Here is a 24,544-nt window from a genome sequence, read left to right as displayed (position 1 = left end):
AGGCTCTTGTCAGGTATATATTATTGTAGATATAGACTGTTCGGGCTCCTGTCAGGTATATATTATTGTAGATACAGACTGTATGGGCTCCTGTCAGGTATATATTATTGTAGATATAGACTGTATGGGCCCCTGTCAGGTATATATTATTGTAGATACAGACTGTGCGGGCTCCTGTCAGGTATATATTATTGTAGATATAGACTGTACAGGCTCCTGTCAGGTATATATTATTGTAGATATAGACTGTACGGGCTCCTGTCAGGTATATATTATTGTAGATATAGACTGTATGGCTCCTGTCAGGTATATATTATTGTAGATACAGACTGTACGGGCTCCTGTCAGGTATATATTATTGTAGATGCAGACTGTATGGGCTCCTGCCAGGTATATATTATTGTAGATACAGACTGTATGGCTCCTGTCAGGTATATATTATTGTAGATATAGACTGGCTCCTGTCAGGTATATATTACTGTAGATACAGACTGTACGGGCTCCTGTCAGGTACATATTACTGTAGATACAGACTGTATGGGCTCCTGTCAGGTATATATTATTGTAGATATAGACTGTATGGGCTCCTGTCAGGTATATATTATTGTAGATATAGACTGTACGGCCTCCTGTCAGGTATATATTATTGTAGATACAGACTGTACGGGCTCCTGTCAGGTATATATTATTATAGATACAGACTGTATGGGCTCCTGTCAGGTATATATTATTGTAGATATAGACAGTATGGGGTCCTGTCAGGTATATATTATTGTAGATACAGACTGTATGGCTCCTGTCAGGTATATATTATTGTAGATATAGACTGGCTCCTGTCAGGTATATATTATTGTAGATACAGACTGTACGGGCTCCTGTCAGGTACATATTACTGTAGATATAGACTGTATGGGCTCCTGTCAGGTATATATTATTGTAGATACAGACTGTACGGGCTCCTGTCAGGTATATATTATTGTAGATATAGACTGTATGGGCTCCTGTCAGGTATATATTATTGTAGTTACAGACTGTACGGGCTCCTGTCAGGTATATATTATTGTAGATACAGACTGCACGGGCTCCTGTCAGGTATATATTATTGTAGATATAGACTATATGGGCTCCATCCAGGTATATATTATTGTAGATACAGACTGTACGGGCTCCTGTCAGGTATATATTATTGTAGATACAGACTGTACAAGCTCCTGTCAGGTATATATTATTGTAGATATCGACTATATGGGCTCCATCCAGGTATATATTATTGTAGATATAGACTGTACGGGCTCCTGTCAGGTATATATTATTGTAGATACAGACTGTACAAGCTCCTGTCAGGTATATATTATTGTAGATAAAGACTGTACGGGCTCCTGTCAGGTATATATTATTGTAGATACAGACTTTACGAGCTCCTGTCAGGTATATATTATTGTAGATATAGACTGTATGGGCTCCTGTCAGGTATATATTATTGTAGATATAGACTGTACGGGCTCCTGTCAGGTATATATTATTGTAGATACAGACTGTATGGGCTCCATCCAGGTATATATTATTGTAGATACAGACTGTACGGGCTCCTGTCAGGTATATATTATTGTAGATACAGACTGTATGGGCTCCTGTCAGGTATATATTATTGTAGATACAGACTGTACAAGCTCCTGTCAGGTATATATTATTGTAGATACAGACTGTATCTAAATAATACAGAGTTTTTAGTAATACTGTTTTTGATCAAAAGTAGCATGAAAGCCATCCCACCACGACAAGGTAACTCTGTTCGGGATAGTCCTACACTGTCTAATATTAAAAACCTTGCTTTGTGTCAAAGTTGACCTCAATGTGTGAACAAGGGCAGACAAAAGGACTGGGTCCCAAACAGTAGACACCAGTCTGGGGAAGCCTTATATACAATTTCCAGCTCAGGAGAGGGAGGCCACACCCCAGCTTGCACAGAATGCATAAAATACAAAGAAAAAACACAAAAATTGAGCTTGGTTTGAGATAATACACATGCAGCGTATAAATGCATGTTGACATTGGCCATAAAACATAAAACCTGCAAAAGACAAAGTGAGCAAAAACCCTGCTGTAACTAAATAAGTAAAAGCAAAAGTGCATCTAAATAATACAGAATTTTTAGTAATACTGTTTTTGATCAAAAGTAGCATGAAAGCCATCCCACCACGACAAGGTAACTCTGTTCGGGATAGTCCTACACACTATCAGGTCAGGTATATATTATTGTAGATATAGACTGTATGGGCTCCTGTCAGGTATAAATTATTGTAGATACAGACTGTACAAGCTCCTGTCAGGTATATATTATTGTAGATATAGACTGTACGGGCTCCTGTCAGGTATATATTATTGTAGATACAGACTGTATGGGCTCCTGTCAGGTATATATTATTGTAGATATAGACTGTATGGGCTCCTGTCAGTTATATATTATTGTAGATACAGACTGTACAAGCTCCTGTCAGGTATATATTATTGTAGATATAGACTGTACGGGCTCCTGTCAGGTATATATTATTGTAGATACAGACTGAACGGGCTCCTGTCAGGTATATATTATTGTAGATATAGACTATATGGGCTCCATCCAGGTATATATTATTGTAGATACAGACTGTACAAGCTCCTGTCAGGTATATATTATTGTAGATACAGACTGTACGGGCTCCTGTCAGGTATATATTATTGTAGATATAGACTGTACGGGCTCCTGTCAGGTATATATTATTGTAGATACAGACTGTACGGGCTCCTGTCAGGTACATATTATTGTAGATATAGACTGTATGGGCTCCTGTCAGTTATATATTATTGTAGATATAGACTGTACGGGCTCCTGTCAGGTATATATTATTGTAGATACAGACTGTACGAGCTCCTGTCAGGTATATATTATTGTAGATATAGACAGTATGGGCTCCTGTCAGTTATATATTATTGTAGATACAGACTGTATGGCTCCTGTCAGGTATATATTATCGTAGATATAGACTGTATGGCTCCCGTCAGGTATATATTATTGTAGATATAGACTGTACGGCCTCCTGTCAGGTATATATTATTGCAGATACAGACTGTACAGGCTCCTGTCAGGTATATATTATTGTAGATATAGACTGTATGGGCTCCTGTCAGGTATATATTATTGTAGATACAGACTGTACGGGCTCCTGTCAGGTATATATTATTGTAGATATAGACTGTACAGGCTCTTGTCAGGTATATATTATTGTAGATATAGACTGTTCGGGCTCCTGTCAGGTATATATTATTGTAGATACAGACTGTATGGGCTCCTGTCAGGTATATATTATTGTAGATATAGACTGTATGGGCTCCTGTCAGGTATATATTATTGTAGATACAGACTGTACGGGCTCCTGTCAGGTATATATTATTGTAGATATAGACTGTACAGGCTCCTGTCAGGTATATATTATTGTAGATATAGACTGTACGGGCTCCTGTCAGGTATATATTATTGTAGATATAGACTGTATGGCTCCTGTCATGTATATATTATTGTAGATACAGACTGTACGGGCTCCTGTCAGGTATATATTATTGTAGATGCAGACTGTATGGGCTCCTGCCAGGTATATATTATTGTAGATACAGACTGTATGGCTCCTGTCAGGTATATATTATTGTAGATATAGACTGGCTCCTGTCAGGTATATATTATTGTAGATACAGACTGTACGGGGTCCTGTCAGGTACATATTACTGTAGATACAGACTGTATGGGCTCCTGTCAGGTATATATTATTGTAGATACAGACTGTACGGGCTCCTGTCAGGTATATATTATTGTAGATACAGACTGTATGGGCTCCTGTCAGGTATATATTATTGTAGATATAGACTGTATGGGCTCCTGTCAGGTATATATTATTGTAGATATAGACTGTACGGCCTCCTGTCAGGTATATATTATTGTAGATACAGACTGTACGGGCTCCTGTCAGGTATATATTATTATAGATACAGACTGTACGGGCTCCTGTCAGGTATATATTATTGTAGATATAGACTGTATGGGCTCCTGTCAGGTATATATTATTGTAGATACAGACTGTACGGGCTCCTGTCAGGTATATATTATTGTAGATATAGACTGTACAGGCTCTTGTCAGGTATATATTATTGTAGATATAGACTGTTCGGGCTCCTGTCAGGTATATATTATTGTAGATACAGACTGTATGGGCTCCTGTCAGGTATATATTATTGTAGATATAGACTGTATGGGCCCCTGTCAGGTATATATTATTGTAGATACAGACTGTGCGGGCTCCTGTCAGGTATATATTATTGTAGATATAGACTGTACAGGCTCCTGTCAGGTATATATTATTGTAGATATAGACTGTACGGGCTCCTGTCAGGTATATATTATTGTAGATATAGACTGTATGGCTCCTGTCAGGTATATATTATTGTAGATACAGACTGTACGGGCTCCTGTCAGGTATATATTATTGTAGATGCAGACTGTATGGGCTCCTGCCAGGTATATATTATTGTAGATACAGACTGTATGGCTCCTGTCAGGTATATATTATTGTAGATATAGACTGGCTCCTGTCAGGTATATATTACTGTAGATACAGACTGTACGGGCTCCTGTCAGGTACATATTACTGTAGATACAGACTGTATGGGCTCCTGTCAGGTATATATTATTGTAGATATAGACTGTATGGGCTCCTGTCAGGTATATATTATTGTAGATATAGACTGTACGGCCTCCTGTCAGGTATATATTATTGTAGATACAGACTGTACGGGCTCCTGTCAGGTATATATTATTATAGATACAGACTGTATGGGCTCCTGTCAGGTATATATTATTGTAGATATAGACAGTATGGGGTCCTGTCAGGTATATATTATTGTAGATACAGACTGTATGGCTCCTGTCAGGTATATATTATTGTAGATATAGACTGGCTCCTGTCAGGTATATATTATTGTAGATACAGACTGTACGGGCTCCTGTCAGGTACATATTACTGTAGATATAGACTGTATGGGCTCCTGTCAGGTATATATTATTGTAGATACAGACTGTACGGGCTCCTGTCAGGTATATATTATTGTAGATATAGACTGTATGGGCTCCTGTCAGGTATATATTATTGTAGTTACAGACTGTACGGGCTCCTGTCAGGTATATATTATTGTAGATACAGACTGCACGGGCTCCTGTCAGGTATATATTATTGTAGATATAGACTATATGGGCTCCATCCAGGTATATATTATTGTAGATACAGACTGTACGGGCTCCTGTCAGGTATATATTATTGTAGATACAGACTGTACAAGCTCCTGTCAGGTATATATTATTGTAGATATCGACTATATGGGCTCCATCCAGGTATATATTATTGTAGATATAGACTGTACGGGCTCCTGTCAGGTATATATTATTGTAGATACAGACTGTACAAGCTCCTGTCAGGTATATATTATTGTAGATAAAGACTGTACGGGCTCCTGTCAGGTATATATTATTGTAGATACAGACTTTACGAGCTCCTGTCAGGTATATATTATTGTAGATATAGACTGTATGGGCTCCTGTCAGGTATATATTATTGTAGATATAGACTGTACGGGCTCCTGTCAGGTATATATTATTGTAGATACAGACTGTATGGGCTCCATCCAGGTATATATTATTGTAGATACAGACTGTACGGGCTCCTGTCAGGTATATATTATTGTAGATACAGACTGTATGGGCTCCTGTCAGGTATATATTATTGTAGATACAGACTGTACAAGCTCCTGTCAGGTATATATTATTGTAGATACAGACTGTACAAGCTCCTGTCAGGTATATATTATTGTAGATACAGACTGTATCTAAATAATACAGAGTTTTTAGTAATACTGTTTTTGATCAAAAGTAGCATGAAAGCCATCCCACCACGACAAGGTAACTCTGTTCGGGATAGTCCTACACTGTCTAATATTAAAAACCTTGCTTTGTGTCAAAGTTGACCTCAATGTGTGAACAAGGGCAGACAAAAGGACTGGGTCCCAAACAGTAGACACCAGTCTGGGGAAGCCTTATATACAATTTCCAGCTCAGGAGAGGGAGGCCACACCCCAGCTTGCACAGAATGCATAAAATACAAAGAAAAAACACAAAAATTGAGCTTGGTTTGAGATAATACACATGCAGCGTATAAATGCATGTTGACATTGGCCATAAAACATAAAACCTGCAAAAGACAAAGTGAGCAAAAACCCTGCTGTAACTAAATAAGTAAAAGCAAAAGTGCATCTAAATAATACAGAATTTTTAGTAATACTGTTTTTGATCAAAAGTAGCATGAAAGCCATCCCACCACGACAAGGTAACTCTGTTCGGGATAGTCCTACACACTATCAGGTCAGGTATATATTATTGTAGATATAGACTGTATGGGCTCCTGTCAGGTATAAATTATTGTAGATACAGACTGTACAAGCTCCTGTCAGGTATATATTATTGTAGATATAGACTGTACGGGCTCCTGTCAGGTATATATTATTGTAGATACAGACTGTATGGGCTCCTGTCAGGTATATATTATTGTAGATATAGACTGTATGGGCTCCTGTCAGTTATATATTATTGTAGATACAGACTGTACAAGCTCCTGTCAGGTATATATTATTGTAGATATAGACTGTACGGGCTCCTGTCAGGTATATATTATTGTAGATACAGACTGTACGGGCTCCTGTCAGGTATATATTATTGTAGATATAGACTATATGGGCTCCATCCAGGTATATATTATTGTAGATACAGACTGTACAAGCTCCTGTCAGGTATATATTATTGTAGATACAGACTGTACGGGCTCCTGTCAGGTATATATTATTGTAGATATAGACTGTACGGGCTCCTGTCAGGTATATATTATTGTAGATACAGACTGTACGGGCTCCTGTCAGGTACATATTATTGTAGATATAGACTGTATGGGCTCCTGTCAGTTATATATTATTGTAGATATAGACTGTACGGGCTCCTGTCAGGTATATATTATTGTAGATACAGACTGTACGAGCTCCTGTCAGGTATATATTATTGTAGATATAGACAGTATGGGCTCCTGTCAGTTATATATTATTGTAGATACAGACTGTATGGCTCCTGTCAGGTATATATTATCGTAGATATAGACTGTATGGCTCCCGTCAGGTATATATTATTGTAGATATAGACTGTACGGCCTCCTGTTAGGTATATATTATTGCAGATACAGACTGTACAGGCTCCTGTCAGGTATATATTATTGTAGATATAGACTGTATGGGCTCCTGTCAGGTATATATTATTGTAGATACAGACTGTATGGGCTCCTGTCAGGTATATATTATTGTAGATATAGACTGTACAGGCTCTTGTCAGGTATATATTATTGTAGATATAGACTGTTCGGGCTCCTGTCAGGTATATATTATTGTAGATACAGACTGTATGGGCTCCTGTCAGGTATATATTATTGTAGATATAGACTGTATGGGCTCCTGTCAGGTATATATTATTGTAGATACAGACTGTACAGGCTCCTGTCAGGTATATATTATTGTAGATATAGACTGTACAGGCTCCTGTCAGGTATATATTATTGTAGATATAGACTGTACGGGCTCCTGTCAGGTATATATTATTGTAGATATAGACTGTATGGCTCCTGTCATGTATATATTATTGTAGATACAGACTGTACGGGCTCCTGTCAGGTATATATTATTGTAGATGCAGACTGTATGGGCTCCTGCCAGGTATATATTATTGTAGATACAGACTGTATGGCTCCTGTCAGGTATATATTATTGTAGATATAGACTGGCTCCTGTCAGGTATATATTATTGTAGATACAGACTGTACGGGGTCCTGTCAGGTACATATTACTGTAGATACAGACTGTATGGGCTCCTGTCAGGTATATATTATTGTAGATACAGACTGTACGGGCTCCTGTCAGGTATATATTATTGTAGATACAGACTGTATGGGCTCCTGTCAGGTATATATTATTGTAGATATAGACTGTATGGGCTCCTGTCAGGTATATATTATTGTAGATATAGACTGTACGGCCTCCTGTCAGGTATATATTATTGTAGATACAGACTGTACGGGCTCCTGTCAGGTATATATTATTATAGATACAGACTGTACGGGCTCCTGTCAGGTATATATTATTGTAGATATAGACTGTATGGGCTCCTGTCAGGTATATATTATTGTAGATACAGACTGTACGGGCTCCTGTCAGGTATATATTATTGTAGATATAGACTGTACAGGCTCTTGTCAGGTATATATTATTGTAGATATAGACTGTTCGGGCTCCTGTCAGGTATATATTATTGTAGATACAGACTGTATGGGCTCCTGTCAGGTATATATTATTGTAGATATAGACTGTATGGGCCCCTGTCAGGTATATATTATTGTAGATACAGACTGTGCGGGCTCCTGTCAGGTATATATTATTGTAGATATAGACTGTACAGGCTCCTGTCAGGTATATATTATTGTAGATATAGACTGTACGGGCTCCTGTCAGGTATATATTATTGTAGATATAGACTGTATGGCTCCTGTCAGGTATATATTATTGTAGATACAGACTGTACGGGCTCCTGTCAGGTATATATTATTGTAGATGCAGACTGTATGGGCTCCTGCCAGGTATATATTATTGTAGATACAGACTGTATGGCTCCTGTCAGGTATATATTATTGTAGATATAGACTGGCTCCTGTCAGGTATATATTACTGTAGATACAGACTGTACGGGCTCCTGTCAGGTACATATTACTGTAGATACAGACTGTATGGGCTCCTGTCAGGTATATATTATTGTAGATATAGACTGTATGGGCTCCTGTCAGGTATATATTATTGTAGATATAGACTGTACGGCCTCCTGTCAGGTATATATTATTGTAGATACAGACTGTACGGGCTCCTGTCAGGTATATATTATTATAGATACAGACTGTATGGGCTCCTGTCAGGTATATATTATTGTAGATATAGACAGTATGGGGTCCTGTCAGGTATATATTATTGTAGATACAGACTGTATGGCTCCTGTCAGGTATATATTATTGTAGATATAGACTGGCTCCTGTCAGGTATATATTATTGTAGATACAGACTGTACGGGCTCCTGTCAGGTACATATTACTGTAGATATAGACTGTATGGGCTCCTGTCAGGTATATATTATTGTAGATACAGACTGTACGGGCTCCTGTCAGGTATATATTATTGTAGATATAGACTGTATGGGCTCCTGTCAGGTATATATTATTGTAGTTACAGACTGTACGGGCTCCTGTCAGGTATATATTATTGTAGATACAGACTGTATGGGCTCCTGTCAGGTATATATTATTGTAGATATAGACTGTATGGGCTCCTGTCAGGTATATATTATTGTAGATACAGACTGTACGGGCTCCTGTCAGGTGTATATTATTGAAGATATAGACTGTATGGGCTCCTGTCAGGTACATATTATTGTAGATACAGACTGTACGGGCTGCTGTCAGTTCTATATTATTGTAGATATAGACTGTATGAGCTCCTGTCAGGTTTATATTATTGTAGATATAGACTGTACGGGCTCCTGTTAGGTATATATTATTGTAGATACAGACTGTACGGGCTCCTGTCAGGTGTATATTATTGTAGATACAGACTGTATGGGCTCCTGTCAGGTATATATTATTGTAGATACAGACTGTATGGGCTTCTGTCAGGTATATATTATTGTAGATACAGACTGTAGGGGCTCCTGTCAGGTGTATATTATTGCAGATATAGACTGTATGGGCTCCTATCAGGTACATATTATTGTAGATATAGACTGTATGGGCTCCTGTCAGGTACATATTATTGTAGATACAGACTGTATGGGCTCCTGTCAGGTGTATATTATTTAAGATACAGACTGTATGGGCTCCTGTCAGTTCTATATTATTGTAGATGTAGACTGTATGAGCTCCTGTCAGGTATATATTATTGTAGATATAGACTGTATGGGCTCCAGTCAGGTATATATTATTGTAGATACAGACTGTATGGGCTCCTGTCAGATATATATTACTGTAGATATAGACTGTATGGGCTCCTATCAGGTACATATTATTGTAGATATAGACTGTACGGGCTCCTGTCAGTTCTATATTATTGTAGATATAGACTGTATGAGCTCCTGTCAGGTTTATATTATTGTAGATATAGACTGTACGGGCTCCTGTTAGGTATATATTATTGTAGATATAGACTGTACGGGCTCCTGTCAGGTGTATATTATTGTAGATACAGACTGTATGGGCTCCTGTCAGGTATATATTATTGTAGATACAGACTGTATGGGCTTCTGTCAGGTGTATATTATTGTAGATATAGACTGTATGGGCTCCTGTCAGGTACATATTATTGTAGATACAGACTGTATGGGCTCCTGTCAGGTGTATATTATTTAAGATACAGACTGTACGGGCTCCTGTCAGTTCTATATTATTGTAGATATAGACTGTATGAGCTCCTGTCAGGTATATATTATTGTAGATACAGACTGTATGGGCTCTTGTCAGTTATATATTATTGTAGATACAGACTGTACGGGCTCCTGTCAGGTATATATTACTGTAGATATAGACTGTATGGGCTCCTGTCAGGTATATATTATTGTAGATACAGACTGTATGGGCTCTTGTCAGTTATATATTATTGTAGATACAGACTGTACGGGCTCCTGTCAGGTATATATTACTGTAGATATAGACTGTATGGGCTCCTGTCAGGTATATATTATTGTAGATATAGATTGTACATGCTCCTGTCAGGTATATATTATTTTAGATATAGACTGTATGGGCTCCTGTCAGGTATATATTATTGTAGATGCAGACTGTATGGGCTCCTGTCAGGTATATATTATTGTAGATACAGACTGTAGGGGCTCCTGTCAGGTATATATTATTGAAGATACAGACTGTATGGGCTCCTGTCAGGTGTATATTATTGTAGATATAGACTGTATGGGCTCCTGTCAGGTATATATTATTGTAGATACAGACTGTATGGGCTCCTGTCAGGTATATATTATTGTAGATGCAGACTGTATGGGCTCCTGTCAGGTATATATTATTGTAGATACAGACTGTAGGGGCTCCTGTCAGGTATATATTATTGAAGATACAGACTGTATGGGCTCCTGTCAGGTGTATATTATTGTAGATATAGACTGTATGGGCTCCTGTCAGGTATATATTATTGTAGATACAGACTGTATGGGCTCCTGTCAGGTATATATTATTGAAGATACAGACTGTACGGGTTCCTGTCAGGTATATATTATTGAAGATAGACTGTATGGCTCCTGTCAGGTGTATATCATTGTAGATATGGACTGTACGGGCTCCTGTCAGGTATATATTACTGTAGATATAGACTGTAGCCGGTGCCTGGATGGAATCCTACCAGAAATGCTGAAGTGCAGCCCACCAGAAATACAGGCCGCAATGGTTAAACTCTTCAATATTGTGCTAAGTGCCGGCTACTTCCCTCGTACCTGGAATCAAGGCCTCATCACACCCATCCACAAGAATGGGGACAGGTATGACCCAGCCAACTACAGAGGCATATGTGTCAGCAGCAACCTGGGAAAACTGTTCAACAGCATCCTGAACAAGAGGATCCTCAGTTTCCTTACCGAGCATAACGTCCTCAGCAAGAGCCAAGCAGGGTTCATGCCAAACCACCGCACTACTGACCACATCTACACCCTGCACAGCCTCATTCAGAGCCACGTCCACGATACAAAGAACAGGAAGATATACATGCCTGTTTCGTGGACTTTAAAAAGGCCTTTGATTCGGTGTGGCACCCAGGCTTATTCCTGAAACTGCTGGAGAGCGGAATAGGAGGAAAGACCTATGATGTTATCAAGAGCTCCTACACCGAGAACCTCTGCAGTGTGAGTGTGAACGGCAGAAGAACGGCTTATTTCCAGCAGAGCCGGGGAGTCTGGCAAGGCTGCAGCCTAAGCCCAACGCTCTTCAACATTTACATCAACGAGCTGGCTACCGCTCTGGAATCTTCCACAGCACCAGGTCTCGCCCTCCATCACGCGCAGGTAAAATTCCTGCTGTATGCAGATGACTTGCTGCTTCTGTCACCAACCGAGAAAGACCTCCAAGACAACCTGAAAATATTAGAGAAATTCAGCTCCACCTGGGCTCTACCGGTCAACCTAAAGAAAACCAACATCATGGTGTTCCAGAAGAGAAAGAGAAAATCATACCAGCACCCTCCATTTATCCTCAACAACTGTGCCCTTACAGGAACGGACAAATATACCTACCTGGGCCTAGAGATTCACCGATCAGCGAGCTTCAATCAAGCCATAGAGACCCTGAAAGACAAGGCATGCAAAACCTTCTATGCCATCCGAAGGAAACTCTACCATCTAAAGCCACCAGTGAGGGTCTGGTTAAAAATCTTCGACTCTATCATCGCCAGAATCCTCCCGTATGGCAGTGAAGTCTGGGGTCCTCACACCTACTCAGACTGGTCAAGGTGGGATTCAAGCCCAACAGAAATATTCCACCTGGAATTCTGCAAGCACCTTCTCCAAGTCCATCGGAGCACCTCCAACAGTGCTTGCCGGGCTGAGCTGGGCAGATTCCCTCTACACCTAACGGTTCTAAAGAGGGCACTGTCATTCCGGGCTCACCTACATAGGAGCAATCCAAGCTCCCATCACCATAAAGCCAGGACACATGTAGGGGAAACAGAAAAACCAGGACCCTTGGAACAACTCACCCAAACCCAACCTGACCAGAACACCAATCACAACAACCTGACAAAAGCTGGAATCAGGAAGATGTTAGACGAAGGCCAGGAGAGGTACGTAAGTGACTGGAAGAACGACATCATCAGCTCACAGAAACTGACCATGTACCAGAGTCTACAGAGAGACTACAGACTGGCCCCATACCTGGAGAAACTCCCGGACCCCAGAGACTGCAAGATCCTGAGCCGGTATAGACTCAGTGCCCACAGTCTGACCATCGAATCCGGCCGAGGGAGGAAAGGGAGGAAAGACTGTGCCAACACTGTGACCAGGAGGCCCTGGAGGATGAGACCCACTTCCTGCTACACTGCTCCAAGTACTCAGCAGTGAGGGACACTCACTTCAGGAGACTCTCACATCTCTTCCCGGATTTCACCACCTTGAAGGAGGAAGAGAAAACATATATCCTGCTGGGGGAAAAAGAGAGAGCAGTGGAGATAGCAGCGCAATATGTGAGCGAATGTCATAGACTGCGAGAAAGAGAACTATGATATGCCATGGACTTCTATGGCCCCCACCCTGGATATGCCCCAACCCCCCATCCACCTTCCCTATGCCATGGACTTCTATAGCCTCATCCTGGATCTGCCCCCATGCCCCCATCCACCTTCCCTATGCCATGGACTTTTATAGCCCCATCCTGGATCTGCCCCATCCACCTTTCCTACAGCACCTTCCCAACATCCCTACAGTCCCTATCCCTATTCCCTTCTGTACACTTGCTTTGGCAAAACTAATGTGTATTTAGTCCTGCCAATAAAGCTTCTTTGAATCTTGACTGTATGGTCTCCTGTCAGGTATATATTATTGTAGATATAGACTGTATGGGCTCCTGTCAGGTATATATTATTGTAGATAGACTGTACGGGCTCCTGTCAGGTATATATTATTGTAGACTAGCTGAAGAGCCCGGCGCTGCCCGGGCATAGTAGCTAACTGTGGTTAGTTATAGAAAATTATAATTATCCTCCATCCCATAGGCCCGTGCCCATATACCCATCATAGATATCCACGATCCCATAGGCCCATGCCCATATACCCATCATACATATCCTCCATCCCATAGTCGAGTGCCCATATACCCATCACACATCTTCCATCCCATAGTCCCATGCCCATATACCCATCATACATATTCTCCATCCCATAGTCCCATGCTCATATACCCATCATATATATTCACCATCCCATAGTCGAGTGCCCATATACCCATCACACATCCTTCATCTCATAGTCCCGTGCCCATATACCCATCATACATATCCTCCATCCCATAGTCCCGTGCCCATATACCCATCAGGTATATATTATTGTAGATATAGGAGACATTCCCTATGCCATGGACTTCTATAGCCTCATCCTGGATCTGTCCCATCCCCCATCCACCTTCCCTATGCCATGGACTTCTACAGCCCCATCCTGGATCTGCCCCATCCAGATTTTCAACAGCCCCTACCCAACATCCCTACAGTCCCTATCCCTATTCCCTTCTGCACACTTGCTTTGGCAAAACTAATGTGTATTTAGTCCTGCCAATAAAGCTTCTTTGAATCTTGAATCTATAGACTGCACGGGCTCCTGTCAGGTGTATATTATTGTAGATATAGACTGTAAGGGCTCCTGTCAGGTATATATTACTGTAGATATAGACTGTACGGGCTCCTGTCAGGTATATATTATTGTAGATATAGACTGTATGGGCTCCTGTCAGGTATATATTATTGTAGATACAGACTGTACGGACTCCTGTCAGGTATATATTATTGTAGATATAGACTGTACGGGCTCCTGTCAGGTATATATTATTGTAGATACAGACTGTACGGGCTCCTGTCAGGTATATATTATTGTAGATACAGACTGTACGGGCTCCTGTCAGGTATATATTATTGTAGATATAGACTGTGTGGGCTCCTTCCAGGTGTATATTATTGTAGATATAGACTGTACGGGCTCCTGCCAGGTATATATTATTGTAGATATAGACTGTGTGGGCTCCTGTCAGGTATATATTATTGTAGATATAGACTGTATGGGCTCCTGTCAGGTATATATTATTGTACAGTCATGGCCAAAAGTATTGACACCCCTGCAATTCTGTCAGATAATATTCAGTTTCTTCCTGAAAATGATTGCAAACACAAATTCTTTGGTATTATTATCTTCATTTAATTTGTCTTAAATGAAAAAACACAAAAGAGAATGAAGCAAAAAGCAAAACATTGATCATTTCACACAAAACTCCAAAAATGGGCCGGACAAAAGTATTGGCACCCTCAGCCTAATACTTGATTGCACAACCTTTAGCCAAAATAACTGCGACCAACCGCTTCCGGTAACCATCAATGAGTTTCTTACAATGCTCTGCTGGAATTTTAGACCATTCTTCTTTGGCAAACTACTCCAGGTCCCTGATATTTGAAGGGTGCCTTCTCCAAACTGCCATTTTTAGATCTCTCCACAGGTGTTCTATGGGATTCAGGTCTGGACTCATTGCTGGCCACCTTAGAAGTCTCCAGTGCTTTCTCTCAAACCATTTTCTAGTGCTTTTTGAAGTGTGTTTTGGGTTATTGTCCTGCTGGAAGACCCATGACCTCTGAGGTAGACCCAGCTTTCTCACACTGGGCTCTAAATTATGCTGCAAAATTTGTTGGTAGTCTTCTGACTTCATAATGCCATGCACACGGTCAAGCAGTCCAGTGCCAGAGGCAGCAAAGCAACCCCAAAACACCAGGGAACCTCCGCCATGTTTGACTGTAGGGACCGTGTACTTTTCTTTGAATGCCTCTTTTTTCTCCTGTAAACTCTATGTTGATGCTTTTGCCCTAAAAGCTCTACTTTTGTCTCATCTGACCAGAGAACATTCTTCCAAAATGTTTTAGGCTTTTTCAGGTAAGATTTGGCAAACTCCAGCCTGGCTTTTTTATGTCTCGGGGTAAGAAGTGGAGTCTTCCTTGGTCTCCTACCATACAGTCCCTTTTCATTCAGATGCCGACGGATAGTACGGGTTGACACCGTTGTACCCTCGGACTGCAGGGCAGCTTGAACTTGTTTGGATGTTAGTGGAGGTTCTTTATCCAACATCAGCACAATCTTGCGTTGAAATCTCTTGTCAATTTTTCTTTTCCGGCCACATCTAGGGAGGTTAGCCACAGTGCCATGGGCTTTAAACTTCTTGATGACACTGCGCACGGTAGACACAGGAACATTCAGGTCTTTGGAGATGGACTTGTAGCCTTGAGATTGCTTATGCTTCCTCACAATTTGGTTTCTCAAGTCCTCAGACAGTTCTTTGGTCTTCTTTCTTTTCTCCATGCTCAATGTGGTACACACAAGGACACAGGACAGAGGTTGAGTCAACTTTAATCCATGTTAACTGGCTGCAAGTGTGATTTAGTTATTGCCAACCCCTGTTAGGTGCCACAGGTAAGTTATAGGTGCTGTTAATTACACAAATTAGAGAAGCATCACATGATTTTTTGAACAGTGCCAATACTTTTGTCCACCCTCTTTGTTATGTTTGGTGTGGAATTATATCCAATTTGGCTTTAGGACAATTCTTTTTGTGTTTTTTCATTTAAGACAAATTAAATGAAGATAATAATACCAAAGAATTTGTGTTTGCAATCATTTTCAGGAAGAAACTGAGTATTATCTGGCAGAATTGCAGGGGTGTCAATACTTTTGGCCATGACTGTAGATATAGACTGTACGGGCTCCTGTCAGGTATATATTATTGTAGATATAGACTGTGTGGGCTCCTGTCAGGTATATATTATTGTAGATACAGACTGTATGGGCTCCTGTCAGGTATATATTATTGTAGATATAGACTGTATGGGCTCCTGTCAGGTATATATTATTGTAGATATAGACTGTACGGGCTCCTGTCAGGTATATATTATTGTAGATATAGACTGTTGGGCTCCTGTCAGGTATATATTATTGTAGATATAGACTGTACGGGCTCCTGTCAGGTATATATTATTGTAGATATAGACTGTACGGCCTCCTGTCAGGTATATATTATTGTAGATACAGACTGTACGAGCTCCTGTCAGGTATATATTATTGTAGATATAGACTGACAGGCTCCTGTCAGGTGTATATTATTGTAGATAAAGAATGTATGGGCTCCTGTCAGGTATATATTATTGTAGATATAGACTGTATGGGCTCCTGTCAGGTATATATTATTGTAGATATAGACTGTATGGGCTCCTGTCAGGTATATATTATTGTAGATACAGACTGTATGGGCTCCTGTCAGGTATATATTATTGTAGATAAAGAATGTATGGGCTCCTGTCAGGTATACATTATTGTAGATATAGACTGTATGCGCTCCTATCAGGTACATATTATTGTAGATATAGACTGTATGGCCCCCATCGGACATCCACACGCCCCCAAGCATAAAACCCCATCAGATGTCCACCCCCAGATTAAACCCCCATCGGACGTCCACCCCAGCATAAACCCCCATCGGATGTCCCCCCCAGCATAAACCCTCATCGGACGTCCACCCCCTTAAGCCTAAGCCCCTATCAGACGTCCACCCCCCTTAAGCATAAGCCCCTATTGGATGCCATTCCCAGCATAAAACCGTCATTGGACATCCACCCCCCCGCACACAAACCTCATCGGACGTCCACCCCTGACCCCTCCCCAGCATAAACCTCATCGGACGTTCACCCCCCCTTAAGCATAAACCCCCATCAGACATCCAACCCCTCCCAGCATGTCCCATCAGATGTCCATCTTCCCCATCATAAACCCCTGTTGGATGTCCTCCTCCCCCGTCGGACACCCCCCCAAGTATAAACCTCCATCAGACAGCACCTCTTCCCCAAACAAAAAGCCCTACCAGTCGAGCGCCTGCCCCAAAATCAACCCCCCCTTTAAAGTCACAACAGATGCAGACAGGCCCCATTGCCCAAGCATCAAGTCCCCAAGACACTCAGACACCACAATTGTGCATTAAATCCCCCCCTGTCCCAAGATCTCAACCAGACCAGGAGGACTTAATGCACGCTTGTGGGGTCTGTTTGTCCCCAGGGGGGGCCTACTGGGGATAATGCACACTCGTGGGGTCTGGTTGGGCTTCTGGGGGTCGATTAACGCATGCTTGTGGGGTCTGGTAGGGCCCCGGGGGAGGGTTAATGCACGCTTGAGAGTTCTGGTTGGGCCCTGCATTAGACCCCCAAGGAGCCCACCAGACCACAAAAGCATGCATTAACCCCCTCCCTGTGAGCCCAACCAGACACACAAGCGTGCATTAAACCCTCGGGCGCTTGTAGGATCTGGTGGGCTTCTGGGGTGGGTTAATGCAGGGTCCACCCAGACCCTGCAAACGTGCATTAACCCCCCCCCCGGGGCCCAACTAGACTCCAAAAGCATGCATTAACCCCCCCTGGAGCCCAACCAAACCACAAAAACGTGCACTAATCCCCCCACAGTGAGGAGCCCACCCAGACCCCACAAGCATGTGTGGCGCCCCTGAGGCTCAGTCGCCACAGAGGTACTACACCTCCTCCTGAGGTGTGGTGCCCCATCCAGGTAAGTTGGAGGCTCCTGACCACGCTCCAACACTCGCACCCCATACAACACAGTAGTTCAGCAAAGCCACATTGCAGCTCCTGCTTGGAGTGTAGCAGAGCACCTTTGTTGGCTCCCTGCTTGGAACACGAAACGTGCTGGGAGGCGGATGAAGTTGACAATACATAAAAGAGCGGGAATGTTTAGGATTACAGGTCAGTCTGGGAGAGGAAGCCACTCAGAGAGGAGTGAGGAAAGAAGATCCCTGAGAGAGGGATGGAGGAAGGAGGTGCTGCAGCAGACCTCAGTGACCTGGGTCTGTTGGCACGGGAAAGGAAAGGAGAAAGACATTGAACTGAAACCTGATCTTCCATTAGAGAGAGAGATTAGTACGGAATGAAGGAGAAAAATGGAACAGAGAGGACGTGAGTTAGGAGAAAACCCTGCCTAGAAGTTCTAAGCGCAAGGCCGGGACCCGGTCCCCGAGGTTGTATGGATGCTAATGGTCCTGCAGCAGACACCAGTGGAGTAGTGGGCTGTAAATGCACTACTCCCATCTAAGACTTGGGGGCACAACAGCAACTTGGATAGTGAGCCGGGACTCAGGAGTGAGGAGTCCCCGAAGCAGGCTACAGCTGTCTGCCGTACAAGTAGAGTTCTTGGGAACATCTGTCAGGAGGAACTCCAGTGTAACTCAGTACTAGGAGATCTTCACACAGAAAGGCGCTATAAGAGGAGACGTTCAGAAAGGTACATGTTGGCGGAGCGTTGGAAGGGAGCATTCCATCCGACCTGGAGGTTGATTGAGCCTCTGACCCGGAGGACACAGTATGGAGGCAGGCACCTGTGTGTACTACAGACTGTGAGTAAAGCTTTGGAACTACAAGCCGTGGTGTCCTCCATTGATTCTTGCGCCAACACACCCAGCACTACTACATCTAGGTATCAGCTTCTACACTGCTTGTGCCTCTCCTCTAACTCCACATCTACACTGCCCTGGGGCTACAGCTTCACCTGTGGGGAGCTTCACCATCTTGGCTGCAACACACCACCAGCCCCAGAGGATCTGCAAGCAGCGTCGGCTTAACATCTCGCTTGCCGAACACCACAGGTGGCGTCAAGAACTATTCCATTAATTACATTCCACCATTCAAACTCCCCCTATTAATTGGGCACCCAGGGCCACGGACCGGGTCCCCGCTGCTGTGACACATCCTGCCTACACCGGCCCAGTACCGAGTACCCCACAGCCCTGGGAGGGCGACCCACATGCATTAATCCCGCTGGAAACCCAAACAGAACCCACAAGCATACACTAACCACCCCTGGGATCCAACCGGAACCCATAAGCGTGGATTAATCCCCCGGGAGCCCAACCAGACCTCACAAATGTGCATTAACCGCCCCGGGACCCAAACAGAACCCACAAGCGTGCATTAACCCCCCCCGAGACTACCTGACCCTGCAAGCATGTGCATTAACCCCGCCCCCCCGGGACCCAACCAAACAAACCAAACAAGGCAAGTGTGCATTAACCCCCCCCCCGGAACCCAGCCAAACACGGCAAGCGTGCATTAACCCCCCCGGGACCCAACCAAACACGGCAAGCGTGCATTAACCCCCCCCGGGACCCAATCAGACACGGCAAGCGTGCATTAACCCTCCTGGGAGCCCAAGCAGACCCCACAAGCATGCATTAGTACCCCCCGAAGTACAACCAGAGCCCACAAGCGTTCATTAACCCCCAGCCAGACCCCACAAGCATGCATCATTAACCCCCCCTCTCCCGGGACTACCAGACCCCACAAGCGTGCATCATTAACCCCCCTCTCCCGGGACTACCAGACACCACAAGCATGCATCATTAACCCCCCTCTCCCGGGACTACCAGACACCACAAGCGTGCATCATTAACCCCCCCTCTCCCGGGACTACCAGAGACCACAAGCGTGCATCATTAACCCCCCTCTCCCGGGATTACCAGACACCACAAGCGTGCATCATTAACCCCCCTCTCCCGGGACTACCAGACACCACAAGCGTGCATCATTAACCCCCCTCTCCTGGGACTACCAGACACCACAAGCGTACATCATTAACCCCCCTCTCCCGGAACTACCAGACACCACAAGCGTGCATCATTAATCCCCCTTTCCCAGGACTGCCAGACACCACAAGCGTGCATCATTAACCCCCCTCTCCCGGGACTACCAGACACCACAAGTGTGCATCATTAACCCCCCTCTCCCGAGACTGCCAGACACCACAAGCATGCATCATTAACCCCCCTCTCCCGGGACTACCAGACACCCCAAGCGTGCATCATTAACCCCCTCTCCCGGGACTACCAGACACCCCAAGCGTGCATCATTAACCCCCCCTCTTCCGGGACTACCAGACACCCCAGGCGTGTGGGGCACCCCATGCGCGTCGTCGGGCGTTGCACACCCAGGGCAGCGGGGAGTTTACTCGGTACCCGGCCGGTGTCAGGCGGGAACGTGTCACAGCAGCGGCGGCCCGGTCCGTGGCCCTGGGCGCCCAATATCAGTGACGGTGATGTTAATGGTGTTAAAGTTTATTAGAGTAGTCTGTGACGCCACCCATGGTGTTTGGCAAGTAAGATGTTGAGCCAACGCTGCATGCAGATCCGCTGGGACTGATGTTGTGGTGCAGCAAAGGTGTAGCTCCCCACAGGTGGAGCTGTAGTCCCAGGGCAGTGTAGGTGCAATGGATGTGGAGAGGCGCAGAATGGTACGGATACTGGTACCCAGATGTAGCGGTGCTGGAATAACTGGAGGACACCAGAGTATGCGGTTCCAAAGCTTTACTCACTGTTTGCAGTTCACACCACAGCCTGCCTCCGTACTGTGTTCTCCAGGTCAGGACTCCAGCCAACCTCCAGGCAGGATAGGATTCCAGTACTTAGTTACTCTGGAATGCCTCTCTCTAGGTGTTCCTAGTCTTTACTTGTATGACAGACAGCTGTAGCCTCTATCGGGGACTCCTCTCAAGAGTCCTGGCTCGCAAATCGGTTGCTGTTGTGTCCCAAGTCTATGATGGGAGCAAGGCGTTAGTGGCTCACTACTCCTCCGGTGTCTGTTGCCGGACATAAAGATCCAATCAACCTCGGGGACCAGGCCCCGGCCTTTGCGCTCTCTGGACTGGAAGGGTTCTCTTTCTCAACCTTCTTCCCACCGTCCTTCTATCCTCCTTCGTTCCGATCTGTTCTATCTCTCTTATGGAATCTGTAGTCTCCGGTCTACGTCTTTCTCCTTCTCTTCCTTCCCTGAGGAGCTCGTTCCACTAAGACCAGTCCTCAGCCTCTCCTGACTGACTCTCAGGCTCTCTCTCAGACCCTCGTCTGAATCCCTTCTCTGGGACTCACCCCAGACTGACCGACTTTCAGACTGACCTGAAATCCTACACTTTCCCTCTTTTGTATCATCACACTCCACCTGCCTCCCAGCACATCTCGTGTTACGAAGCAGGGTTCCACGAGGGGTGCTCTGCTAACCCCCAGCCTGAAGCTGTTAGGTGGCCCCACTGAACTATCCTGTGTGTGGAATGCAGGTGTGGAGCGTGGTCAGGAGTTCCCACCTTACCTGGATGGTGGGGCACTACACCTTAGGAGAAAGTGCAGTACCTCTGTGGCGACTGAAGCCTCAGGGGCGCCACACGTGCATCATTAACCCCCCTCTCCCGGAACTACCAGACACCACAAGCGTGCATCATCGACCCCCCTCTCTCGGGACTACCAGACATCACAAGCGTGCATTAACCCCCCTCTCCCGGGACTACCAGACACCACAAGCGTGCATCATCAACCCCCCTCTCCCGGGACTACCAGACACCACAAGCGTGCACTAACCCCCGGTACTCAGCCAGACCCCAGGAGCGTGCATTAACACCCCCCGGAGACCCAACCAGACCCCGCAAACGTGTGTGGTGCCCCTGAGGGTTCAGTCGCCACAGAGGTCCTGCACCTCCTCCTGAGGTGTGGTACCCCACCATCCAGGTAAGGTGGAGACACCTGACCACACTCCAACACCTGCACTCCACACCAAAGTAGTGTAGCAAAGCACCTTCAGCGGCTCCCTGCTTGGAGTGTAGCATAGCACCCCTTGGTGGCTCCCTGCTTGGAACACGAAACGTGCTGGGAGGTGGGTGGAGTTTAGTTCGCACAAAAGAGCGGGAAGAGTTTAGTCAGTCAGTCTTTCATTCAGTCAATGAGTTAGGATGTAGAAGGACAGAGTGTGAGACAGAGAAGATCCCCGGGAGAGGGATGGAAGAAGGAAGTGCTGCAGCAGGCCACAGTGATCTGGGTCTGCTGGCACAGGAAAGAGACAGAGAAAGGAAGCTTGATTCTCCATTGCGAAGAAGGATTAGCACAGAACGTGAGGAGAATAAGAGAACAAGGACCAGGGTTAGAGGAGAACCCTTTTCAAGTTCTAAGCACAAGGCCGGGGTCCGGTCCCCGAAGGTTGTACGGATACTAATGGTCCTGCAGCAGACACCGGAGGAATAGAAGTAGTGACCACTTTATTCCCACACAAGACTTGGGGGCACAACAGCAACATATTAGTGAGCCGGGACTTAGTAGCAAGGAGTCCCCGAAGCAGGCTACAGCTGTCTGCCGTACAAGTAGAGTTCATAGGAACATCTGACTTGAGGAACTCCAGTGTAACTCAGTACTAGGAGTTCTTCATTCAAAGGCGCTATAAGAGGAGACGTTCAGAAAAGGCACATATGTTGGCGGAGTGTTGGAAAGGAGTACTTCATCTTGCCTGGAAGTTGGCTGAGCTCCTGACCCGGAGGACACGGCACGGATGCAAGCACCTGTACCTGTAAAAGACTGTGAGTAAAGCTTTGGAACTACATGCCCTGGTGTCCTCCACTTATTCCTGCGCCAACCTGCCCAGCACTGCCACATCCCTTGCGCCTGACACTACACCATCTAAGTGTCACTTCATCTACACTGCCCTGGGACTACAGCCCTGCCTGTGGAGGGCTATACTATCACTGCTGCACCACACCATCTGTCCCAGAGGATCTGTCTGCAGCGTCGGCTTACATCTCTATTGCTGAACACCACAGGTGGCATCACGAATCACTCATCATAAGCACACTGAACATTTCCCTTTTACAATGGGTGCCCAGGGCCACGGGCCGGGTCCCAGCTGTCGTGACATCTCCCATTGAAGCTCATCGGGCCCGATACCGAGTACCCCACAGCCCTGGGTGTGAGGGCGTCCCACATGCATTAACCCCCCCAGGACCCCCCCGACCCAAACAGACCCCACAAGCCAGTCTTAACCCCCCCCCGACCCAAACAGACCCCACAAGCCAGTCTTAACCCCCCTGGGAGCCCAAGCAGAACCCACAAGTGTGCATTAACCCCCACCCCCCTGACCCAACAGACCCAGCAAGCATGCATTAACCCCCCTGGGAGCCCAAAACAGACCTCATATGCATGCATTAGTACCCCCCAAAGTACAACCAGACCCCCACAAGCGTGCATTAACCCCCACCCCCTGCCCCAAACAGACCCCAGAAGCGTGCATTAACCCCCACCCCCTGCCCCAGACAGACCCCAGAAGCATGCATTAGTACCCCCCCGAATTACAACCAGACCCCACAAGCGTGCATTAACCCCCCACCCCCAACCAGACCCCACAAGCATGCATTAACCCCCCCAGACCCATAAGCGTGCAATAACCCCCACCCCCCTGCCCCAAACAGACCCCACAAGCATGCATTAGTACCTCCCGAAGTACAACCAGACCCCACAAGCGTGCATTAACCCCCCGACCCCCTGCCCCAACCAGACCCCACAAGCATGCATTAGTACCCCCCGAAGTACAACCAGACCCCACAAGCGTGCATTAAACCCCCACCCCCTGCCCCAAACAGACCCCACAAGCATGCATTAGTACCCCCGAAGTACAACCAGACCCCACAGGTGTGCATTATACCCCAAGCCCCCTGCCCCAAACAGACCCCACAAGCATACATTAACCCCCCAGACCCCAAACAGACCTGTAAGCATGTGTGGCGCCCCCAGGAGTATGGTCGCCACAG

Source organism: Dendrobates tinctorius, unplaced genomic scaffold, assembly GCF_039654945.1.
Source record: "Dendrobates tinctorius isolate UK_male_01 unplaced genomic scaffold, ASM3965494v1 ptg000156l, whole genome shotgun sequence".
NCBI classification, from domain to species: domain Eukaryota; kingdom Metazoa; phylum Chordata; class Amphibia; order Anura; family Dendrobatidae; genus Dendrobates; species Dendrobates tinctorius.
This window is presented reverse-complemented; position numbering follows the sequence as displayed.